We start from the raw sequence: 24,287 nt of genomic DNA on the forward strand, positions 1-24,287 counted from the left end.
CCACTTCTGACTTGGTGTTCACACAAGCGTGTCTTATCCAGTGTTCTTGGAAAGGAAGGAAGGATTGAGTAGTTGAAACGATGAGGTTCAAGTGTTAGCACGTTTGGTGTAGCAAGATCTCGATGAATATGAATGCTAATTCCCTATTTCACGATTGAGACATCTGAATAACAAGACTAAATTAACAGCATCTGCTTATGAAGGTCTACTGGAGTTCTTAAGAGCATACTTTGCATACTTTTACCCAAGCAAATTACTTTTTAGAAACCAATGGTATAGCTCAAACGGGCTGCAAAGCAAGTAGGTTTGTTCACACCCACAATGGTGTAAGTTCAGCCGGGCTCCATGTGTCTGCTTTAAAATCTGAATTCATAAGAACAGCCCACGTTTTTGCTCTTTGATTTTCCAGGTCACTAATTTCGATCAAACGATTTAGATAAGTGGACATGGGCAACAAGTTATAATGTGACACATTAAATTACATGTACAATATTTTAAATATTGTCTGTCACCGTGTGCCCTGCGATTGGCTGGCAACCAGTTCAGGGTGTACCCTCCCCACTGCCCGGAGATGGCTGGGATGGGCTTTAGTAATACACAGTACCTTAACCCCCTTACGTTACCGACGGCCCACCGGTGGACCTTTGATAAACAAATACGTGTCTGTACAATGTCACTATTTACTAAAATACATCATTCTTTGGAAAGTGCAAACCTTTGGATTTCAAGATATGAGGATCATTTCAAAATAAATTCTTTCAAGAAACGTCACAATCAGTCTGAAACAAGACACCCGTAAACTTTAAAGCCAAAGTAACTCACTATTACGTCCCCTGGTCGTCTTCAACTTCTTTGAATGCCTGCCAAAAGGGCTTTTGATATATCAAGGACACGTACGTATATTCAATGTGTCTCATTCTTGTAATGCATAAATTGGTCGCACCGTTGCACAAGCTGCATGGTTGAAAAAGTGTAAAAAAGGTTGCGGTTTATTGTCCGAATTTTACGGTTTATTTTTTCAACCAGTGTGCTACAGCACTTTCCTTTTACTTGAAAGAAACATCTCCTGGAGGCAACTGGGACGCATCATTAGTGATCTATCCTGGCTTCGTGAATGTTTCGGGTCTCGCAACATCAGACACTCTCGCCCAGGTGACCCAGCCGAGGTCAATCACGCCTCAACTTGCTTCCCAGTTGCTCTAGGATTATCCAGCAAAACGCCTGCAGCTAACCTCTATTGGCTCAAAATAAAACTTTCCAGCCCCTGCCCCTGCACTCCTCCACCAGCTCCTGGTACTTTGTGCGTTTCACTAACTTCCTCAAAGCGCTCTTCCAGCATTATAAGAGGTTTCGAAGCCTCAGAGGTGATTATCATGTCTGGTCGGAGTGATGTTACTGATATGTGCTGGGGGAACCTTAGTTGTTTCCCAAGGTCGACGTGGAACTTCCAATCAGAGGCAATGTGGAGGACTCCTGTTGTTGTCTGTGCACAAGCCCTAGGTTTCTCTCCTGCCTTGATGAAATTGACTGCCTTGATCAGGGTGTGTTGTCATTTGCCTGTTTTGATTACTAGGGCGATACTCTCAGCAACTACTTTCAGAACATGGTCATGGCGCCAGCGATAGCGACCATCAGCCAGGGCCTTTGGGCAGCTGCTGAGGAGGTGTTCCAAGGAGCCTCTTACAGAGCAAAGGGGACAGGAGAGTGTCTTGCTCTTTCCCCACACATGAAGCTTCACTGGGCTTGGTAGGACATCGTAAACTACCTGGACAAGGAACCGGACACGGTGGAGGTTTGCTTGCATGATGTTTGACAAGGTCACTTTGCGCTGTAATGTGTTCTCCCACCTTGTCCATGCTCCCTGCTCCAGGAGTCCGACTGCCTTGCTCACCGGCTCTTCCTCCTCACTACTCGGACCTCTTCCTGGAGAGGTTTGTGTCTCTCTTTTCCTTGGGCCTGACTCACTTTGGTCTTTGGAAAGAAACCCAGACCTGCTCTCCCCAATGCAAGGACCCCAACCTGTGTCTTCTGCCTCAGTCTTGATTCTGCCACCTCCACTTCCTTCTGAGCTCACAACTTCCTTCCGATTCTCACTTCCGCCCCAGCTGATGACACCTTGCTGTCCTTGGAGTCCCTATACTGAAGAGCGTCTTTAGTACGTGCCACCTTGAACTCCTCAGTGAGCCGACTGAAAGGTAGCTGGATGTTGTTGCTTGTCCTATACAAAGCAGCGCTGGTAAGGCTGCCGGGAAGTCTCAGCCACTTCCGGAGAAAGCCACTGATCTTCCTTTCGGGGATCTCCACAATTGATAACGGTACTGCCTAGACCAAGAGAGGCCACAAGACTCTGGGAAGATTAGAGTGCTAGTAGATCCAGGCTTTAAATCTACCAGGCAGGGCAGACTAGTCCACCTTGGTGAGCCACATTCCCAGTTGTTTAACAGACTCTTGTATGGCAGAAGTCTTTCAGAGTTGAGTCAAAGAGTTTTCCCAGGCTCTTATCTGGTTGTTGCGAAATGCTTGGGATCTCAGTTCCAGAGATCGAAAACCTGAACTTATCCACCACCTTCCCCCTCTTAAGAACCATGAATCTTGACTTTGAGCGCTTGAAGCTCATCCTAGCCCATGCGATAAGTCTCTCTAAACCCTGCTGGACCCATGTGCCTGCCAGGGACAGATATTGTGGTGATAGTAATGTCATCCATATATGCTCTTATAGTAGGCTGGCGAACACGGATAGATTTAAGGTGCCTTATTTAACACTCTGCATTCCACTTCAGCAGCTTTGACTACCATGTTCATTGCCAAAGCAAAAAAGTTAACGGAGATGGTACAAGCCGTTATTATGCCTTTCCCAAGGTGATGCCAGTCTGATGTTACTGACGCGGAAGTGAACCTAAGCCTGAAGTTGTCATAATAATCCAGGATCAGGTGCTTGATCATGTTGGGAACGTGGTGGAGTTGTAGCTCAAGCGCAACTAGTTTGTGTGAAATGGACCCGTAGGCGTTAGTCAGGTCGAACCACAACACAGCAAGGTCTCCTCTGTTCTTGTAGGCTTCTCTGATAAGCTGTGTGACTACACCGGTGTTTACAAACATAGTAAAACTTAAACGACGGGTAAAATCAAATGAAATAAATAAATTACAGCAAAATTATGAACCAAAATGATCAACCTGTATAACCTTCTGAGCTACGATGACCACAATTTATCAGAAAAAACTATTACTGTCAATTTAGGCAACATGATAATATACAATAAAACATGAAAATGGTACCGGAAAAATATTTTTAAAAATATAATATTTTACAATACAAAATTAACAGATGATGTGCTTTGAATGTATTAATTTTTATGAAAACAAAAAACAAAAAAAGTGCTTTGACTCAAAAAGGTTGGAAAACACTGGTTATAATGGCCAAACGACCTGACTTATAAGTAGCTTTGTAATGTGTTGCAACTGGATATACTATTAGTTATATCTAATTACTGAAATTAGATGAAAATAGTACAAACACAAATGCGAAGATTAATGAGTGATGACTAAAATGTTGTATGATGACACAGCAGAGAGAAAAAAGTACAGACACAGAAACAAATACAGTGTATAATTTAAGGACGTTTACCAGAACAAAGGTAATGGTCATCATCCATGAAAAGGAGCGAACATTTGAAGCCATGTTTGTGCGTGGTTCTCTCCGATGTCGAGTTCAAAATTCGAACAGCACTTGGGGAACTTTGATCTACCGCAAAAAAAGAGGAAAAAAAACAGCGAAGCCTTCTACTCTCTTTGGATTTTGTTTGCCTTAAATCTTGGCAATTCTGTAAGGAATGATTCAAGGGTGATGCAATGCTGGTTCACTCGAGAGAGAAGACGAAGGTGTTTAGCGGAATGCTTCGACTATAAACATGTTGAACATATTTTCTTTGAAAATGATCGATTCTTTTGAATTGCTCATTCGAAATGTTGAAATGTAGATGCAGGGGATTGATTATGTATTGATGCCGTCATTGCAGCATTGGGCACAAGATTTAGTCTAAAAAAATTAAACTAGATCTAAGAATACTTGGTTCATATTTCGAAAAAAAAACAAAAAAAACAATATATAATTAAAATACCACCCAAAAATAATTGTTATGTTACATAACTGCTCATCAAATATTAAATTACAGGGTTTTTAGACCATTTTCATCTCAAAATTCAAGCACTTTTTAAGGACTTCGAGAACATATTTTTCAATTTCTCCACTACCATTAAAAAAAAAAAATCTGGTGTGAATCATATATTTTGCAGTTCCACAACTACATCTGCAATTTACAATTATGATTTTTGAATTGTGCGTGAGTATTCATCAAGACATATGATTTTTAGATTTTTAGTAAAAAGCAAATATATTTGAGGATCTGAACCATACGTGTGTAAATATTATTGAGAAAAATCTCTCCCAAAATAGGTGTTGGGTAGAATAAAAATAAAATGTAGCTTACCTTTTCAGTTGCTGGAAGTTCTTCCTATTACAATTTACCATTGGGAAACACTACCTTATTTTTTGCATGGCCCATAATAACTATAGATGATTGATTTGTAATCCTTGAACTAATACACATTTCATAGTGCCCTGTTCAGAGGTAGCAATCCGCAAAGTGCAACGACCGTTCATAGAGCAATGCCATACAAGCGAAATCAGCTGCCGTTAATCATGAGTGAAGAAATGCAATGACAAATTGAAGACACCAAAGAGCAGTGTCGGCGTTGTTTCTAAGCAAACTCGTTGTGAAACATGGCAATAATTTCAATCAATTACAAAAACCTCACTCAAAATCCGAGGACTTTTTAATCCATGAAAACACAAAATTAAAATTCAAGCATTTTCAAGGATTTCAAGCACCCGCGGGAACCGTTAAATTGTATATAAAATAAAAGCTCAAAGGTTCACTGTAGAGTTGGTTACTTTTTAATGCGCTAACTGCAAACTCCATCTTAAAAGGTAACTGCAGCCTCCCCTCACCAATAAACTGTCATTGACCAAATAATCAAAATAATTATAAGAAATATAAAGTCTTGTTTTATGGGTATTCTTGTATGGGTATTCATTTGGGCAGTAATGAAACACGCAAAAGGTAAAATAATGTTAAACAATGGGTTACAGAGTTGTTGGTGTAAGGAACATTGTGGTCTAAATGTGCCTTTTATACTCTTGTACTTTTTATACTCTTATACTTTATATACTCTTATACTCATACTTTTATACTCATTTTTATACGTTTATATTTTCATAGTATACTCAATAAGTGTGTGGTTTCACGAATTTGAGTTACAAAGACTTGAAAGGCCTCTAACAGTTTCCCAGATACTCCTTCATGCCAGCTTACCCATTACAAATAACTTCCAGGTGCTTATCAGACATTGAATTACTGTGGTGTCCAAGACTCCTCGTGATAGCCCATCACATAAATCATTTTGCTAATCTAACTCCCAGTAACCACTAGACAAAGTAAGCCTGTGATTGCTAGCTATGTATCTGAGTTAAAGGGTACGGCCTTTGATGTATATTTTCATGTTAGCTTGCCCCGTAGTGGAATAGTGTACTCTTTTTTTCCATGTTTATTGTTAGGTTAGATTGCCCCCTAGTGGCCAGCAGTGAATATCACACCATGTAACCAAATAAATCGTCCAATCAGAATGCCTCTTACGAGCACGGGATTTATTTTATCCTCCAATCAGATGTTTTGTTTCATTCTTGTGTTTTCCAATAAATTAACCCTCTAGCCGTAGGCGAAGCGTGGTTCTATCCTGAGCCGATCCTGGAAGCATGCACCTCTGATGGAAGGGTTATCAAAAACCCAAACTCAGTTTTAACCTTGAAAGTTGGATTGAAGAAAACTTTTAAAACTACCTAAACATGATTTTATTATCGGTGTGTATAATTTGACCACCAATCAATATTTTACAATATCAAATCAATATTCTTTTTTATAAATAATGAAGTCTTTGTTTTACTGCTAGGAGTTGCTAGATAAAACACAATGCCCCTTTAAACCTTTAATTGAAGAGTTAAAGCAGCTGTAAATGTAAGGTAAATCTTTAAATAACTCATTGGTAAACATTTTCACTAACTTTTAAAACTTGACGTAAGAGTTACAGTTTAAAGCTGCAACTTATTTAAAGCATTTATCACAATCAGAAGAGTTTTGCTTTATCCTTCATTTACATTATGTGGTTGTGGACCTAAAGCTTCTCTGGTTACTATAAGATTGTCTTCTTTCTCAAGAACATGACAGGAGAGAAGGTGGAACATATTTTAATATGGTGAGGGAGCGTACAATAGTTGTACTTTTCTTTTCACCGACACCTGCCACATAGCACAACGTATAACCTTTTTTTGTTGATGTTGTTGGATAACATATTTTTCTCTACGGTTGACACTCTATTTTTTTATGCAATTTCACTCCCCCACTTTGAATTTATGATAATTGGGAAGATCTGTTTTAAAAAAATGAATTACTGTAAAGAATTTTTCATGTATCATCTCAAACAGTGTTTCACGGTTTTTTAATGAATCAGTGAGCTTTAAAATATGGTTTAACATCTGAGAATTTTGTTGGCTGGTTTTCTGAAAAAAAAATATCGACAGAGTTTGTCCTTGAAACTTCATTCTTACTGTATAGTTAAGGCTCATCTCGGAGGAGCGGGATGACAGCGACCAGATGAAGGTGCTGTATCTTAGTCAGATCAGGAGGATTTTCCTGCTACTGCTAACCATGACAACTATCCGTTTCATGCGAGGTAGCAAACTTCTACCCAAACAAAAAAACCCTGGAGAGTAACGGGCGGACCCCGAGGCTGTACTTGCCCAAGACACACCACAGAAAGTGATGCCCCAACAACCCATGTAGTTAAGAGGTCTGTGAAGTTTGAACCGTGATGCTGGCATGATCAGTCAAACATGGGGTTAATTGGGTATGATTTTTTTGCAGCAGGAGCAGAACTTAGTGCTCTTTTTGAAGGACTGGAGCTCAGTTTCTCAAAATAAATTTCACAGATCTGGTCTTCAAGAGGCAACACAGCGGTGCAGTGATTAGCGCGTTTGCGGCACGGTTCTGAGGTCATGAGATCGAACCTTCCTGTGTGGAGTTTGCATGTTCTCCCCGTGCTTGCCTGTGTTTCCTCCGGGCACTCCGGTTTCCTACCACATTCCAAAAACATGCATGTCAGGTTAATTGGCTGGTCCAAATTGTCCCTAGGTATGAATGAGCGAGGGAATTGTCTGTCCCTGTGTGCCCTGCGAGCAACCAATTCAGGGTGTCCCCTACCTACCCACTGCCCGAAGATAGCTGAGATGGGCTCCAGCACTGAGGATAAGCTGTGCAGATAATGGATGGATGGATGGTCTTCAGGTGTCACTTCATCATATTTGTCAAATATCTGTTTTGTAAAATGCTCAAGACAAAACCATTGAAGTGGGATAAAAAATAATTCTAGTTCTCTAACATGGAGATTTAGCTTCTCCCTCTTACTTTATCTACTCCTTAAATAGATCCATGTCTCTCCTTGGCGGCAGTCCAAATTTTTTGTCGCTGCCTTTCATCTCCTCACTAAGACAGGAACAGTCGGCTTAGTGTGAGGGGGCGTCTTAAGTGGGAGCCGTTCTTTTCGCCTTTATATGCGACGGGAGCGTAAAGCACCAAAGCGCGGCGGAGCGCTCAGCTGGCATATCGGGTCATTAAAGAGGCTGCAGAGCGGCGGGGGTAAAGCACGCCTCGGGCTGTGTTTACATTACAAGAATACTGATAGCTTGATGCCCCGCCGCACAAGCCAAACCTTGCCATCCACGCGGCATTTCTGCACAATCTTTGCAGTTACAGCCAGTAAAATGTGCAAAAATAATAAACATCAGAAAGAAGATGTGGAAGGGTTTACCCACAAGCTAACCAACTGTGTCCCAGTGTTTCAAGTTACTTTTTGTAGTGTTAGGCTTCTGAAAAAAAAAAACACTTTTCTTAAAAGGATAAATATTTTATTCAGCAAACATCTTTAATGCAAACATAACTCTTGTCCCGCTAGATGGGTTTAAGCCTGAGGTTCGAGCTATCATGACCATGGTTTCTGGTTGTTGTTGTCGTCATTTATTCTTAAATGCATCACAAGTTCTGCAAGGCTTCCTGGTTGTTGTCAAACAATTTCTCCAAACAAAAACATGCAAAACTAGAAAAACAAATTTGGAAGCTATATAAACCAGAAAACAAAGGAAGAGAAAACAAAATAAATATTCAGAAAGGAGTGAGCAGAAGCATTGCTTATTAGCTATACACACTGACATACATCCATATAAAGAACACTCCCCTATTTAGGAACATTAGAGTTACGAAGAACGGTAGGTACGAACATTGTCTTCGGGATGTCAAAAAACATCCGAACATTGCTGTAAGTTGTATTTTGTATTGTGCACCTTTTTCCGAGTATAGGGCAGTACTGTAGTGCTTCTTTCTGCCGCTACCGGCGTGTGGGGCTGTTAGAGGTCACCCAGCATCCACCCCGAAGAAGAAATCTGCTTCGTCGTTGTAGTTCGTGTGTAAACATACTAGACTGTATCTTCAGCGCATGAAGAACTTTGACACTTTTATTGTTTAATATCTCCTGCATCCATTAAAGTGTAAATAAGAGGCGAACCGTTTCTTTTGAAATGAAAGTGCAATAAGAAAGCTTGATGTAGTTGAGAAAATGGTTGTATCGCTTTTTTTCGACCACTTTCTACCACAGAGGAGGAAGTCGCCTAACTCTTGAAGCTCATTTTCCAAAAGTAAATTAAACTTAATTTCATTTTGACTCATAGAGCATACTATTTTTGTTTAAATGTTTTTTTTTTCAGAAAAAAAACAATATAGGTCATGTGTGTGTGTGTGTGTGTACATACATGCATATACACATGTACATACATATATGTATACATCACATACAGTCAAATACACACACCAACACACCTACCTACTTACCTGCCTACCTAAATACAAACATACAACTAGTTGCTTCGGACTGTGTCATGTTAATACATAAATACAATTCACCAGTAATTCTTCATGGTCATTCTCCTTTGTACCCACTAAGCAATATATATTTGTACCTTTTCTTAAACTGATGAATACTTTGTCTTTGCTTCATGGTCCTCATTGAGATTCTTCCACAGTTTTACACCGGTTAAAGGTACAGTGGAACCTCGGTTTTCGAACGCCTCTCAGTTCGGACAAATCGGTGTTCGACCAAAAATTTCGAGAAATTCTTGCTTCGCTGTTCGATCAAAAAATCGGAGTTCGAACGCCGGTACGCTAGGGTGCGATGTTGAGCAGCGTACGGGTGTTTTAGCCCCTAATTATGCCTCCGAAGAAGGTCGGTGCAAGCAAGACAGGTGAAAAAAAAAAACAAGTTGTTCGTCCAACTATTGCCTTTAAGAAAGACATAATAGCTAAATATGAAAGAGGTGTACGGATTTCCGTTCTTGCTAGTGAATAAAGCATGGCTAAATCTACTATCAGTATGATAGTAAAGAATAAGGAGGCTGTGAAATCGAGTGATGTGGTTGAGGAAGTTAGCGCTATAAGCAAGCAACTGCCGCAAGTTTTGGAAGAGGTTGAAAAACTTTTGATGATTTTGCTCTCCCCACCGTCCACCACAAAGGTAAGAAATCCTATTCATAATCCTTTTTTTATTTTTACACGTTCATGTCAGCGTAATCTTTCGTACGGAAGATTACGCTGACGCGAACGTACGATTAGCCTGGGTTAGCTTCATGTTTACGTTCTTTGTAAATATCCAGGCTGTTGGAACGGATTAAAACGATTTTACATTACTTTTAATGGGAAAAACGATTTTCGGTGATCGACCAAATGGGTTTTCGAACAGGGTTCTGGAACGGATTATGGTCGAGAACTGAGGTTCCACTGTATAAAGAAAAGACTATTTTCTGGCAGTGCACCTTATAGTGCGAAAAATACGGCTCTTTTCCTTTTCCACCAAATAAGTCGTCAGGATTCCCTACTGCCTTGCTTTGTCACATTTGCGGCCTCCAAAGGGCATCTGTCACTTTGGTAAAGGTTGTTTTGTTTGTTACTGAAGTCAATCATTTTTCGTCCAGAACAGCCATTGCAGTTTATAGAAAAAAGAAAGCATGATGGGTTCACACGTTAAGAGAGGAGAACCACGCATTTCTACCAACACGAATTAAGATCTCTCTGATCAAAAAGGTCTAAATGAGCTGATCTTAAGCAAAGAGCTTCTCCGCTCTCTCTCTCACTATCGCCTCGCCAGCAATCACCCTGGTTACTCCCCCTTGAAGTTGTTCAGGCTTTGATGCTTGACAGGGGCCGTGCTCCTTAAATGCGAAGAGACCAAGAAATTAGCATTAATGGCCAACAGTTTGATGTACTTAACACCAGTTTCTGAATTTAGGGCAAGTTATACATTTCTCAAGATGTGATTTAAACGATCATCTGGTACAGACGCGATTATGAGCTATGTAAGAAAAGTCTCCAAAATTCATGGTAGCAACCAGTTTAGGTCATATGTGCCAAACTCATGGCCCAAGGACCAAATGTGGCCCGCCATATCATTTGATGTGGCTCGCGAGAGCTTAAAATCAAGCGTTTAAAAATAATTTTTTTAAGAGGCAGGTTTTCTCTAATGTCTGTTGAGTGTTTCCCATCATGTGTACGTTATAGAAAACTGCATTTACTTTGGGTCAGCAAACCAAAATGTTGAAAGCCGTTTTGAAACGGACAAAAAAAAAAAACAAAAAATTAGGCTGTGCCCTGGAGAATTTTCTGAGCCAGTCCTGATGATTTTGTGTCGTGACCATACCTCGAAGTCTTCGTACGGTCGTAGGTCCAATATGCCCTCTGTTGCGCATCATTTCGTTTGTCGCATGGGCTACGTAGCGGTCTGAATTTTCTTTGCCGGTATTTCTGTGAGAGTCCATGTCTCACAAGCGTAGTGTAAGATAGAAGTAACCAGAGCTTGCATCAGTCTCATCTTTGTTTTCTTTGCTATGTTTTTGTCCCTCCATATGGGTTTAAGTCTTGCAATTGCGGGTGTGGCCTGAGTTATCCTGGCCATGTTTTCTGGTTATGACCTAGTTCTACCTCTCTGTGGTTGATGGTTATATTTGTAGAGATACCTTCAGGATTGTTAGTTATTACTCGTGTTTTTTCTGTGCTGATTTCCATCCCGTACTGGCTTTATGCTTCGTCCAGGTGATTGACTAGATCTCTGAGTTCCTGTAATCAGGCAATGTCATCAGCAACACATAGGTTAGTGATGTTGTGTCCAAGAAATACTGATTGTACCTTCATATTGCTCCAGGGTTTCGGACATGATCCTCTCTTCAAGATGTTGAATAAAGTTGGATAGAAAATGCAGTCGTCTCACACCGACTGTGGTTTGAAACCACGCTAAAATGATACCATTGGTCAGTACCACACTGTTGGCATCAGCATACAGCTGTTTAATGTCTGAACTAGTTTCTGACCCATTTTGTACTCCACATGGTGGCCCATGAAGCGGCTTGCCATACTTGGTCAAACGCCTTTTTGAAATGAGCAAAAATGGGTGAAGGGTTTCTCACATGGAATGTGCAGGTTAAAAATCTGTTCTGTGGTGCTCCTTCCCTTCCTGAAAACTGCCTTTTCTTCGGAGAAAATGTTTTCAGCCTGTGGTTTCAGTCTGTTCAGTAGGACCTTTAGCATAACTTGACTTCTGTGGCTGATGCGACTAATGGTTCTATAGTTGGAGCATAGTTAAAGGTTTCATTTTTTTAGTAGCATAATTATTAACAATTTTGTCCATGCAGATGGCTACTGTCCTATTAGCCATATATATCTGCAAATGTTTGTCAAGATGTTTATAGTTTGCTCAACAGCATTTTCGTATGAGTACTGATGGGATGCTGTCGATTCCTGGAGACTCTCCTTTCTTCAGCAAGTTAATTGCTGCCTCTATTTCTCTGACAATAGGGACGTCATCACTTTTCTCTGGGCAGGAATTCTTAAGGACCCCAGGGTCTTGCTGTGTCGGGTGGTTGTAGAGTTTGGAGCCATCTGTTCATGATCACTTTTTCTTCAGTTAGCTTATTTCATACTTCATCCTGAAAGCTACTTACTTTCGCCTGTTTTGTTTGTGTACGCTATCTAAAAATCTAAAATGCTTTCTTTGAATTGTTCTTGTTGAGTCACTCTTGTAACTCCGAGCATTGGTCTCCTTTTCATTTCTCATTTGCTTTTCTCAAGCTTTTTCTAATTGTCTTGTTTGATGCTCTATACTTGGCTGCTCCTCGAGGGCTGTAAGTTATATTTTTCACCATGTGTCACACTGTTGTATAACTTCGTTTGTAACCTATGGCTTTATTATTTTACGATGTTCTCTTCGTCCTCATCACTGAGAACTTGGTGGTCAGGGTTTCGGCATCTTTGTCCAAGACGAGCAGAGGAACAAACTTTGTGCTGAAAAACGCATGGAAGCTCTCGACCACCCGTGGGTCTTCCAGTTGCACAAGGTCAAACTCTAACCGTGGGTTCTGTGACTTCTTGACCTTCTGGTGGCGAACGCGGAAGTTCATCACGACCAAGTCGTTATTAGTTTCCACGACGACTCCTAGATATGTGCGCGTGACTGCTGCCTTGATACCACTTTTGAAACATTGTGGAATTATGATGTAGACAACTGTGGTGGATTCCATCCGGGAGTTTGTACGGTTGCTAAAAGTGTCTGTCAGCAACAAGTTGTTGTAGCTAGCTAGTTCAAGAAACCGTTGTCCACTATCATCTGTTGGATTACACTTACTAAAAACCATAATAACCAACAGGACAGCTTGACTTTTTTTTTTTTATCACATACTCAATGTGGAGGTCGGGTGAGGGTGTGTTTCATAGAGCGACTAATCGTCAATAAAATGACGGTACCCCGTTGAGTGTGGCGAACCGAGCACGAGTGACAGCTCGGAGGGCGAGAGTCGCATTTCGCCGCAAGCTGATTAGCATTATCCAAACAGCAAAGGCCAAGCAGATGCCTAGTGACTCACAGGGACACTTTTTGAGAAGGTGGTGTTGATCTTCACGGGTGTTGCTTCGGCGCCGGTAACCCATCACCTTTTCTCACCCACGTCGCCCTCCTTACTCAGGGAGCCATTATTTCACGGTGATTTGACTTGAATAACGCATTTTATGTTTATATTAACTGAGTTATAGATGAATGGAGGAGGCCATAACAGAGGCCTTTAACTGCATAATTTGGCAAACATTTGGGAAAAATATTAATGGGTAAAATTAGAGCTGCAAGAATGAATCGATACATTTGATTAAAATCAATTATTAAACGTCTTGGCAACAAATCAGTTACTTCTTCTGTTGCCTATGAGAGACCAGTTCAGAAATGCAGGGCTTTACCTCGGCAACTCCTACTTTCATCACATTTGGAGCAAAGTCTGTTCCTTTTCTTTGTTTTTATGTACAGCATCCCCGAAAAGGACTCCTCGCAAATATAATTCTGCTGCCTCAACATACAGTGCATCCGGAAAGTATTCACAGCGCTTCACTTTTTCCACATTTTGTTATGTTACAGCCTCATTCCAATTTGTATTAATTTAATCTCTTATCTCAAAATTCTACACAAAATACTCCATTATGAAAATGGGAAAAAAGTTTTTTTTTTTTAACTTTTTTTGAATTTATTAAAAATAGAAAATTAAGAAATCACATTTACATAAGTATTCACAGCCTTTGCTTAATACTTTGTTGAGCCACCTTTGGCAGCAAATACAGCCTCAAGTCTTTTTGAATATGATCCCACAAGTTTAGCACACCTATCTTTAGGCTGTTTTGCCCATTCTTCTTTGCAATAAGCCGCAAGCTCAATCAGGTTGGATGGGAGACGTTTGTGCAGAGCCATTTTCAGATCTCTCCAGAGATGTTTGATCGGATTCAAGTCTGCACTCTGGCTGGGCCACTCCAGGACATTCACGGAGTGGTTCTGAAGCCAATCTTTTGAGATCTTGGCTGTGTGCTTTGGGTCGTTGTCCTGCTGAAAAATGAACCTTCGCCCCAGCCTGACGTCAAGAGCGCTCTGGAGCAGGTTTTCATCCAGGATATCTCTATATATTGCTGCATTCATTTTTCCTTCTATCCTGACTAGTCTCCCAGTTCCTGCTGCTGAAAAACATCCTCACAGCATGATGCTGCCACCACCATGCTTCCCTGTAGGGATGGTATTGGCCTGGTGATGAGCAGTGCCTGGTTTCCTCCAAACATGGCGCCTGGCATTCACACCAAAGAGTTCAATCTTTGTCTCATCAGACCAGAGAATTTTGTTTCTCATGGTCTGAGAGTCATTCAGGTGCTTTTTGGCAAATTCCAGACGGGCATCCATGTTCCTTTTACTAAAGAGTGGCTTTCGTCTGGCCACTCTACCATACAGGCCTGATTGGTGGATTGCTGCAGAGATGGTTGTCCTTCTGGAAGGCTCTCCTCTCTCCACAGAGGAACGCTGGAGCTCTGACAGAGTGACCATCGGGTTCTTGGTCACCTCCCTGACTAAGGCCCTTCTTCCCCGATCGCTCAGTTTAGAAGGCCGGCCAGCTCTAGGAAGAGTCCTGGTGGTTCCAAATGTCTTCCATTTACGAATAATGGACTGTGCTCATTGGGACCTTCAAAGCAGCATAATTTTTTCTGTATCCTTCCCCAGATTTGTGCCTCAAGACAATCCTGTCTCGCAGGTCTACAGACAGTTCTTTTGACTTCATGCTTTGTGTTTGTGCTCTGACATGCACATTCAACTGTGGGACCTTATATAGACAGGTGTGTGCCTTTCCAAATCATGTCCAATCAACTGAATTTACTGCAGGTGGACTCCAATTAAGCTGTAGAAAGATCTCAAGGCTGATCAGTGGAAAAAAGATGCACCTGAGCTCAATTTTGAGCTTCATGGCAAAGGCTGTGAATACTTATGTAAATGTGATTTCTTAGTTTTCTATTTTTAATAAATTCAAAAAAGGTAAAAAAAAACGTTTTCACATTGTCATAATGGAGTATTTTGTGTAGAATTTTGAGATAAGAGATTAAATTATTACAATTTGGAATGAGGCTGTAACATAACAAAATGTGGAAAAAGTGAAGCGCTGTGAAAATTTTCCGGATGCACTGTATAACGTGAATGGCCGTCTTAAGAGTCTCGTGAAGGGAAGAATCCGTCGAAAGACTACACAAATTTATCTATGTGCGTGGCGTCAGCTTGTTTCAGAAATATCACCAATTTTAGACCCATTTTTAATATTATCTAGTTGTTAGCAAAGGGGTTTGTCTTGACCTCCATGGCAGAGGCTCCATCCAACCCCTAATACTGACTAATCTAACACCTAGGGTTTGATTGAACCCAGTTTAAGAATAACTGACATAGAGTGTCGTGATAATTCCCACACGTTTCCCAAAACGATGCTTGGTAAGACAATAAAGTATTGCACATGAGCTTGAATGTGTATTTAAATTCATTATTAAAGGGGCTGTTGGTCTAAAATTATGTTGTTTAAGGTGCTTGGGATAGTTTTTGTCAAGACAAGTTACTTTAGGTCCCCCTTCCCAGTTCAACGTATTAAAGCAGAGAAGGGTACCATAAAAGCTCACCGCTGCCGCCACATGAAATAAATGAGGACAAACGGATTTCTTGCCGAGCTGTGGGAGGCGAGCCGGCAGACTCACTCGTTTATTTATGAGCGCCGTCAGGAGCAGATACACACATGATTCCTTTAATGGGAAAGGGCGTTGCCAATCCCGGCTAAGGCTGATTTGCAATCGCAGTGGGAAGATTTGATGGCTCAAGGGTTACCAGACAAGAGCTGTACGGGCGACGCTGAATGGCTTTGCCGTCTGTAACTGGGAAGCCGATTGTATTCAAATGCACAGACATTCGATTGGATTGCGGTCGTGACAAGAACGCAGATTTATTTTTATTTTTTTTCGCTGGAAGCTAAATTGAAAACACGCATCACACCCTATTTCCTGTAGTTGTTGTGCGAGACATGTATCGCAACTCAAGAGGTTATTATCGCGTTGTATTTCATCTTTGGGTTAATGCGATTCTTCAGCTTGCTTCTCATCGCAATGATTAAAAAAAAAACATTGTCTCGTCTTAAAAATGTGTCTTTGTCTAAAAGTAAGATACAGATATAGGAAAAAAAACGTCATGGACCAGAACAGGATCAGGACCCAAATGCATGACGTTACTCACACAAGCCTTTTATTTTACAGGGAATGGGGAGTCATGCGCGTAAGGCAGCTGGGGTCAATACCGGACAGGATGGATAATGAAACAGGATATTGAAAATAACAGGATAAACTAGACGGGAATGAAAACTAGAGAGACTAATAAACAGGACAAAAATAGACAGGAACGAAACTGGAAACCGAAATAAACAGGACAAAAATAAACGGGAACAAACAATACCGGACAGGGAATACCAACAGGAAACAGGACTGAGTCACAACCCACATCTTGCGTGACAGCGGTTCATTTACGGACTGACAAAGGAAAAATGAGAGCACTGAGCTTAAATAGACGGAAAGCCAATCTGTCAATGTGCCGCAACTAGCGCAACACGGGCGGGGCCAATTGGGCGCCATGGCAACCATGACAAAACATAGATTGCCACAATGTAATTCATCCTATTGGGTCAAATTTAGATTGCAATATTTTCTTGTAATTCATTGCTGCACTTTTTAACGTCATCCTAGTATATTTTACAGTGCATTCCTTTCCTCCACTTCTATTTACAATAGGCTAAGATACAGATGGAAAAACAAACATAGATGGCCTTACAATATATGGTTTATTTATTTCCCCATCTTAGTGTTATGCATGAATAAACTTTGTGTGGCGTCATACACAGTTCAGCACTGATAATGATGACGTCTCATTGTTTGAGGTCTGTGGCTAAGATATGGACGGAAAAACAATTTGAAAATACAAAACATTTTCCCAATGTTCCCTCTATCTTGGAGCATTGTATGGTATCATAATTGGAAATGCCAATTAAATCAAAATTCACCCATTTTGCCGTGGTTTATTAAAAGTGTGAAGTCATATTTTCTTGTGTGTATGCCGTGCAAAGACACACAAAAAAATGATGCAAATAAAATAATAGCTTCAGTTGAATCTTAATTGACAAATTCATAGCTTAGTAGACACTCAAAATAGGAGAAGACATCAATGAATTTTGAACTTGCAAGTAAAACGACAGGAGAAGACTGTCCAAAATAAAACCTCTCGAGATACAAAAATTCCAATAAATTTGAAGGTTCTCCGTAAACTCTTTCTCCTAATTAAATATCCTTGGTTACACAAAGCAGATTTGTCCTGAAGGGTGTGATAATCAGACACCAGCAACAATTCTAGCTAATGGTGGCAATGATGTAAACAGCATAATAGTAACGATAGCAAGCATCTATCTTCTAAATGATTTAAAACCCTGGCATTATCTGCAGTGTCAAAAAGTAGAACTATAAATACAATCTATTATGGGCAAGTAGAATAAACTTAGCAGTGCAGTATCTATACTGTATTGTATCCAGGGTTGGAGAGTGACTTTAAAAATGTATTCCGAATACTATAATAGTCAAGTCAAGTCAGGTCAAGTCATGTTTATTTGTATAACCCTTAATCACAAAGTCTTAAAGGGCTGCACATACCACAGATCATTGCAAACCACAGACTGTTATTATGCCATCCCCTGATGGTAAATTATAAATGGTCTGCATTTATATAGCGCTTTTAAAGTCAATGAAGACCTCCCAAAGTGCTTTACAATGTGCTTCACACTTACTCGTTCACACACACTCACACACCAATAGGGAGTCAGCCATGCAAGGCGTCTATCTGCTTATTGGGGGCATTAGGGATTCAGTGTCCTGCCCAAGGACACTTCGACATATAACACAGAGGAGCCGGGAATCGAATATGATATTGCAGTAACGTAACTTTGTTTTTTTTAAAATACGTTTGGATTACTCCGATACCAAATATGCTAATAAGAAGATTTTTTTAAAAATGCCTTAAACCAGGGGTCGGGAACCTTTTTGACTTAAAGAGCCATAAAAGCAAAAAATATTAATTTTATTTTGGGAAAGAGCCACACCATATATTATGAGACAAATTTACTAAATTGCTAAACCCGCGCCCCAGACAAAAGCTTAGTCTTCAGCACATTTATTTTTGATGATTTGATAAAAATTATGAAAAGAGAATAATGCCAGAGCCCCTGTCCCAAAATCAACAAACATACCACTTTAAACTTGTCTCTTTCTTGCAATTACTTAAGATCGGTTAAACTCCTTTTGACCCTTTTTTCATACATATTGGTTTCATAACAAGATGCAAGCAGTTATTGTGTAAAAACGTCACAACATTCTGCAAATAGGGAGCCTGATGAGCTCACTTTTGGCGCAGACGGCGTAGGGCGACTATATGATCACTGTAACAATACAGTGATCATATAGTCGATTTTGATCAACAGCAAAATACAAAGAGAAGACAATCATTCAAATTTACTAAATGTTCCCAAAGGCATCCCTAGTGCGCAACTGCGCTTGCCAATATCATACCTGTCAACCTCCACGGCTCCATGCCCGTACAAACTGTCGAATTTTCCTTACAAAATACAAAATAATCTTACAACATATTTTTTCTTCGGAATGATGCATGATGGGAAATCCCGAGGCGGCAGACGCATGCGCACAGTAGCATCAAACCGCTCGCTTTGTTTGCTCGTCCCCGCAGTGGAAGTGGCGGATGCACCTTGTACGCAACTTTCAGCAAGTTTCTGCCTTTGCACAGTGTGTTAAACATGTTTTTTGGTACAGTCGGCATACCTGTCAAGCTCCAGGGCTCCATGTCGTATTTTCCCTTACAAAATAATCTTACACCATATTTTTTTTCCCAAACGTGTTTATTTATGTAGTTTAACATGTTATATTGTACATGTGTTTCGTTATATCATCTTATCTCATCTCATCAGCTGCACCGCTTATCCTCAGTAGGGTCGCGGGGATGCTGGAGCCCATCCCAGCAATTGTTAATTAACATTTTGTTGTGAGATACTGAGTTGCTCGACATGGATGAGGTTTATTATAAAAAAAGTTCAAAAATTAAGTAGCTTGGACGTTCACCGTAGAAAGAAAAAATACATGCAAATATAATTAAGTAGAATAATATATTTTCTTATTCAAATTATCAATTCATTTTCTGCATTAAATTATTGTTGGTAATTTACTGATTAAAGGGACAACCACAAACCTGTCTTTTCATCTCATCTCATTAGCTGCACCCGCTTATCCTCAGTAGGGTCGCGGGAGTGCTGGAGCCCATCCAAGCCATCCTTGGACAGTGGGCAGGGGAAACCCTGAACTGGTTGCCAGCCAGTCGTAGGGCACACAGGGACAGACAACTCGCTCGCTCATTCACACCAAGGGACAATTTGGACCGGCCAATCCACCTGAAATACATGTCTTTGGAATGTGGGAGGAACCGGAGTGCCCAGAGGAAACCCACGCAAGCACGGGGAGAACATACAAACTCCGCACAGGAAGTCTGGTAGCTGGATTTGAACCCACACAGGAGGTTCCAAGACCTTAGAACTGTGCCGCACACGCGCTAACCACTGCGCCGCCGTGCTGCCCGTCTTTTTTTCATTTTCTCCTTTTATACTTCCTTTTTTTCTTAACTTCTTTATACAACACAATAATTCGTAATATAATGCATCAAAGCAAGTGAGCCGTTTGGGAGCCGGCTCTCTTTAATTGAGCCGAAAAAGCCGGTTCTCTAAAAAGAGATGGACTTCCTTTCACTACACAACTACCACATGAAATCCGATGTTGAATGATGCATGATGGGAAATCTCCAGGCGGCAGACGCATGTGCACAGTAGCATCAAACCGCTCGCTTCGTTTGCAACGAAAAAAAACAATACTGAGATAGAGGGTTCCGCGGCGAGCTCCTTTGACTTGTTTGATTTGCTGTTTCGTGATAGTCGGTGTATACCGGATGGTACGCATAATTGACAAATTTGCGTTTTTCCGTACAGATTTTCTTGTACGTCGTACACGTCTTAAAATACATAAAAAACGTACTTTGTACGGCGAAAAAGTACAGGTTGAAAGGTATGAGTCGGTGAAAAATAAGTTCCCTAAGAGGACCAATTAAAAAACATCTTTGTGGGCCGTGTAACTTTTACACGAGTACACCCACCAATTCATTAATATGTAAAACTGTTTTTTTTTTTTAACATTTCCAGGATCTCAGCAAAATGTAATATGATTTGATCTCGGTTTTGGACATGTTTGCTAATGTTTTGGTTGCCACACACAGGATTTATGCTCACTGTTGTTCACGTGTGAAAGCTCAGAGGGAGCATTGATTATGCAAGACACAACTTGTCTATCAATGTGTGATGTATATGTAAACAAAGTTTTTTAAAGAAATTGTAATCCTGCTAACTAATCCTAATTCGAATTTAATATACCTGTAAACAGGTCCTTTTTTCCTGTAAATAAAACATAATACTATTAAATATTTTGGTATCCTGAAGATGTAATGCCACTAGTTATTCCGTTACTCCCTAAGCCTGATTTTATCAAAATATCTGCTAGTTTAATTTCTCAGTTCGACTGTTTCAAAAAAATATTGCCAACACCTATATAGGATGAATGCACAGACGTCTTCTGACATGTTTACCCTGGGTAGAGGTTTTTTCCCATTATATCTTGGTAATAACTTCGACTGTGTCATGTCTTTGAATTGAAAGCCAACAGTGTTTTTCTTGGTATGGCCGCTGTGGCATGTTTCACCTTGCTGGTTTCAGTGAAAGGAAAGGTTTTTATTTTTTGTTTTGGCTTTTTATTCCATTCATTGATTTGCACCATAGAGCGTTGCAAGCCAGCTGTCCGCCCACCAGTCCTTCTGGGCTTTCTTATATTGATGTGTTGCTAACTAAACACTTTTTACTTGTAAAAGTGGTCGGTGTTGTTTTAAAGACGGGTTTTGGATTCTTCCTCGTTCATGAAAAATACCCTTATAACACGTACGGCTTCTTTGAGAGCGACAACAGTTAGTACCTGTTTATTGACAACACTGAACTTCAACTCAAAAACAATTCTAGCGCACACACTCTCGCGACATTCGTTGCACCCCCCATTCATTCGCACCTCTCATTCTGAGCCAACAAAAGTTGGAGGAAAAAATAATATATCAGTGGTACATTTAAAGTGTTAGTTTAAATAAAAAACAAAGGAAAACTCGATTCCGTTTGGTTAAAAAGATGAACATTTAAATTGTCAATGTCGCAGATTGAAAACAATGCAGGACCCAACACAGTTGGAATGACACACTAAAGGAATCAAAGCTCAGATTAAGTATTTTCATTCCACCTGATTTGGACATTTAAGAACTTATTTAAGCTTTTCCAACTTTCTCCAAGTACAACATTTTAAAAAAAGTCCACCAAGAAAACATTATTGAATTTTTGGGGATGCACAGATATCTGCCAAATAAGACCCCGATAATTACCGTAAATTCCGGACTATACAGCGCACCTGATTATAAGCCGCACCCACCATATTTCAAGAGGATAACCGCTTTTGTACTTACACAAGCCGCACCTGTATATAAGCCGCGTGCGCCCACGTCAAAACTTGCAACACAATCATAAAATTAACCCAAACCCTACTTTGAGTCCCGCGATTTTAACTGAACATGGAATACTCAGTTCAACAACCACAGCCGGCAAAATGAACGGAAAATGATAACGGTAGTTAAGATATGATGCAGACCTGCAGAGTCCAGGTCCGGTTAAAAGTAATCCAAGGAAAAAAAAAGTGTATATTTTCAAAGGTAAGGGTGGGAAAAATATATATCCACTTTTGTCTGCCGTGTCCACAAACAATCACCTTTACCGGTCCCCACTTCCCGTCATCCCCCGCGTCTGTTACGACCCTTCTTTTTAATTGGTCAGTGCAAGACTTATCAGAATAAGTGTCCAAAATAAATACAAATAAATACATTACAAAAATATACAGTTGCAAATACATAATATACATGGTTACACATATTTACAAAGAAAGACGGTACACCGAGAGAGTTTTCAAAGCTTTAATAATAATATTATAACTTTCATCCCAAACTGTTTCTGTGAAGGGTCGCAAACGCTACTAACAACATGCTCGCAATACAGTTAACGGGTCTGTTAAAAAAACATACCGTACATGTAGAAATCACGGTAAAACCGTTCTCATCTTCCTCCCTATAACTGTCGTCATCAAAGTTTTCCTCCTTTAGTATTGGAAAGAGACTTTGTCATATAGACGTCGACCCACGCTCCCTTATTCAAAAACACGCTGGCAACACTCTCGCAAGGTAACGTGCGTGCAGTAGCTCTATTTCCTTCTTTATCGGACTGCTCGATTCTGTTTAGTTTGTAAACTGCGTCATGTGCCTTGAACTCGAGCGCCGCTGGCGGCAGTTAGAAAAATCACATAAATTGGCCGCATCACTGAATAAGCCGCAGGGTTGAACGTTTGGGAAAAAAATAGCAGCTTATAGTCCGGAATTTACGGTAATCAAATTGCGCTACACAGTTATATTAAGTTATTAAAAATGACTTGTTTGAAATATTAATAATTAGTAATCATATAAGTGTTTCTTAACCTTATGATACTATTTTTTTTATTTTTTATATTCTACTTTCTGTTGCATCAGAGGCCTAAATGAGTCACTTGACTCACGATGAGTACAGGCTATTGTGATTGTACCGGGTTTTGAACTCTAGTGAGTAAATTGAGTTTTGTTTTGTTTGAAAAATGTCTTATTGTCACACTCCTGCATGTGTGTTTATGCGTGAACACCAGTTGAATTGTTTTGTGTTTGCTTGCTTTGTTTTTATCAGATTCAAGTTTTGTTTTGTTTTCAGGCATGTTGCAACAAACATCACAACACAATAATTACAAATAACCCTCAAAACAAAAAGGGATGACGAGTTGAAGACAAAGGTTTATAGGAGACCTGTTTGCTAAATAATACTTCTTCAGTCAATTACTTCAACTCATCAACTAAATGACAAACTTATAATTGTCATTTAGTTTTCAGTTTAGGAATGACCACACAGTTTAAATCACAATATACCTTCTGAGGTTCTATTTGTTGTCTTTTCATCCTTCTCCTTACTCTTTATAGCATGGTTTGTGAACCTTTTTCAAGCTGAGAGCTACTTTTTGTTTCTGATTAGAACGGAATTTGATATTTTTAAAATAATATGTTATTATTATTATGTTACTATGCTATTACCAAGTCATATTATTAAAATAGGCTCAACCACTAAACATTATGACAGTTAGAAATCCAATTTTCTAGAAGATCACAATGACCCATGCTATATTTTCACAAAACGAACGAAGCGTGGTCAGGAATCGGAATAAGTCATGTAGCTGGCACGGGAGAATGAAGCGTGGTCGGGGATCGGAACAAGTCGGGTAGCCGGGACAGGAGAGCGGAGCGTGTTTGGAGATCGGATCAGGAAACGGGACGGAATCCGGCAGGCAAGGAGTGAACAAAAATGACATTCTTAAATAGGGAGAGGGCTTATTAGGGAATGAGTGGGAGCTGGGGCTGAAGAGTGAGCACAGGTGAGGGCAATTAGTGGGCAAGTGACAGAATCATGACATTTAGAACGATCAACTTGTCTTGCTATGGCTGATAGGGTCATCCCATTCATTTTCATATGGACAACCTGATACCAGAGGCTTTCAGTCACTTCGAAACGGCCCACCATCTTGCAAAGTCAATGAAACTAGCAGTTTGAATGCCAGTTAAATATGGGGTTCAAAGATAATCAAGGATATTAGCACCATGTGCTGGATTAATAGCATTGAGTGGCAGGCACCTGAAAGTGTCCAAAAGATCAGTGCGTTCCTGGCAATATACAGGTTTTTTGTTGAAATGCCTTATCCATTTTGTGGTAAAGTGTTCTAGTAGCATGGTTCAGACACAATAAAATGTCCTTAAAAATGTTGAGCAATGAAGATGGTATTATTTCAAAATTATTCCATTTTCTTTTAAGTTGTTCTTATTTTAGTACCGAGTGTACATAAATTGTCTTGCTTTGGGTACATAGGTGCCATGTTGTGTTTGTACATTTTATTATCGCTTAATCATGGCAAATGCAATTATTAATGAGGGAAGCAATTGGCTGCGGTTTACATGTATGTTTA

At 40.1% G+C, this 24,287-nt stretch overlaps 1 protein-coding gene across 1 annotated transcript in view; it reads right to left on the reverse strand.

Moving 5' to 3' along the window:
• Positions 1-24,287, reverse strand: part of LOC148373626 (netrin-G1-like) — a 197,150-nt gene that overhangs the window by 55,272 nt on the left and 117,591 nt on the right. The gene's annotated exons all lie outside the window — the stretch shown is intronic.

This window comes from Urocampus carinirostris, chromosome 1 (assembly GCF_059441175.1).
Source record: "Urocampus carinirostris isolate Australia breed hairy pipefish chromosome 1, RoL_Ucar_1.0, whole genome shotgun sequence".
Lineage (NCBI taxonomy): Eukaryota > Metazoa > Chordata > Actinopteri > Syngnathiformes > Syngnathidae > Urocampus > Urocampus carinirostris.